Genomic DNA, 1743 nt, shown 5'->3' with positions numbered 1-1743 from the left:
CCCTCCGCCCCTCCGCCGTCACGCGGCGGCCCCGCCCGTCCCCGCGTTAAAGGCGAAGAGCCGCGGTACTCCCCAAGAGTAAGGGGACGTGGGGGGTGCGGGGGTTCCCCCGTGCTGTGGTAGGACGAAGGGAAAACCCTAGGGTCTGGTTGGATCTGCACCCCCAGCCTTGCCTCGATACCTGGCACCCACCTTTTCCAGGCACCCAGCGTCTCCCTAACCCCAATACCCACATTCTCCAGGCACCAGCACGCCCCTAACGCCAACACCCACCTTTCCCAAGCACTCAGGGACCTCAGCACCCACCTCAGCCCGGAACCCACCTCAGCCCAGCATTCCAGTACCCACCTCTTCCAGGGACCCCCAGCAACCACCCCTCCCCATCTTGGTAGGAGATGGAGACACCCACAATGATGCCCAGTCCGCCCCAAACACCGGTTGAACTGGAGGTCACCCCCAGCCTGCCCTTCCTAGGACCCCGAGGGGACAATCCTTGGACAGGGGATAATTACTGGAGCCCTTGGCTTTTTGTCCCGCTGGAGGCGACCTCTTTGCTCCCTCTGCTGTCCCCTCATTCGTCCCACCTTTAAACGGAATTTGGTGCACCATTCCTGCCTATTTGCTCTTCCAGGAGGATGGGGGAGCTTGGACACCCCAGGACCAAGCAATGAGGTTGAACAGACACTGAGTACGTCCCACTACAGGGCTGGGGCTGGTGACAAACTGGAACAGAAAGGGGCAAACAGCCTCACTGGGGCTGGTTTGCCATGAGAGAGGCCAACATGGTGCAAGGGGGCTTTGCAGACCCCCCTCCATGCCCCTTGCATCCCTTACCCACGGTGGATCAGGGGGTGGCAGACCCTTGACCCTTTTACTGAGCCAGGAGTGGGGCTCACTAAAACTCAGGTCTGCGCCTAACCAGGGCCAGCCCAAGCCCTCCTCTAACCCACTGTTACTGGGATGCTGAGGGGGACTGGGGTACAGGAAGAGCCATCACAAGCCTTGGGTGAACGACTACGCTTGAAAGGTTCCACCCCTCAGGCACCGGCAGGCAGGGAAGCCCTCGGTTTGGGGTGACCTCCCCCAGTTTGGGGGGACTCAACATCTGCCGAGCTCCCGGGACATCTCGTCGGCAGGGCTCTGGCAGACAGAGGCAGGGCTCTGGCAGACAGAGGGTTAAAAAGGCTGCAGCCCAGGTAGGACTGGAGCAGGAGGGATTTGGGATAAGAGCCCCTCAGCAGACAGGCATCCCCCGATACTCCCGCTTCTCTCAGCTGCCCCGAGGGGTCCCTCCGGTCCCTTGGCTGGTGTGGCCCTGCCACCTCCTGGCTGGCCTGGGGACTGCGGGGGCAAAAGGCCCGGGGACACAGCCCCGTTGCTGCCGGACACTCATCCCCACGGGGGATGGGGACTCTGTGCCCCTCGCCCGGCTCTCCTGGCCCGGGGCTCTCCTCCTCCTCCTCCTCCTCTTCCTCCACACCACCAGACGAACATGTGCCATGATCCCAGGTACGAGACATCACCAGGTACCGCCAGGCATCACCAGGTACGATCAGACGTCACTGAGTACCACCGGGTATCACTCGGTCCCAATGAACATCAGGTACCACCAGCCATCACTGGGTACCACCCCCCACCACCACATGCCACAGGACATCAGCTGGTACCACCGACCACCTGCGTGTCCAGCAGTGGTGGCATCCCCAGGTCACAGCATGACAGGTAACACATGGGGAAGGACCT

This window comes from Corvus brachyrhynchos, unplaced genomic scaffold (assembly GCF_000691975.1).
Source record: "Corvus brachyrhynchos isolate BGI_N302 unplaced genomic scaffold, ASM69197v1 scaffold65, whole genome shotgun sequence".
NCBI classification, from domain to species: Eukaryota; Metazoa; Chordata; class Aves; order Passeriformes; family Corvidae; genus Corvus; species Corvus brachyrhynchos.
The sequence above is the reverse complement of the archived record's forward strand: the minus strand, read 5'-3'. Positions refer to the sequence as shown.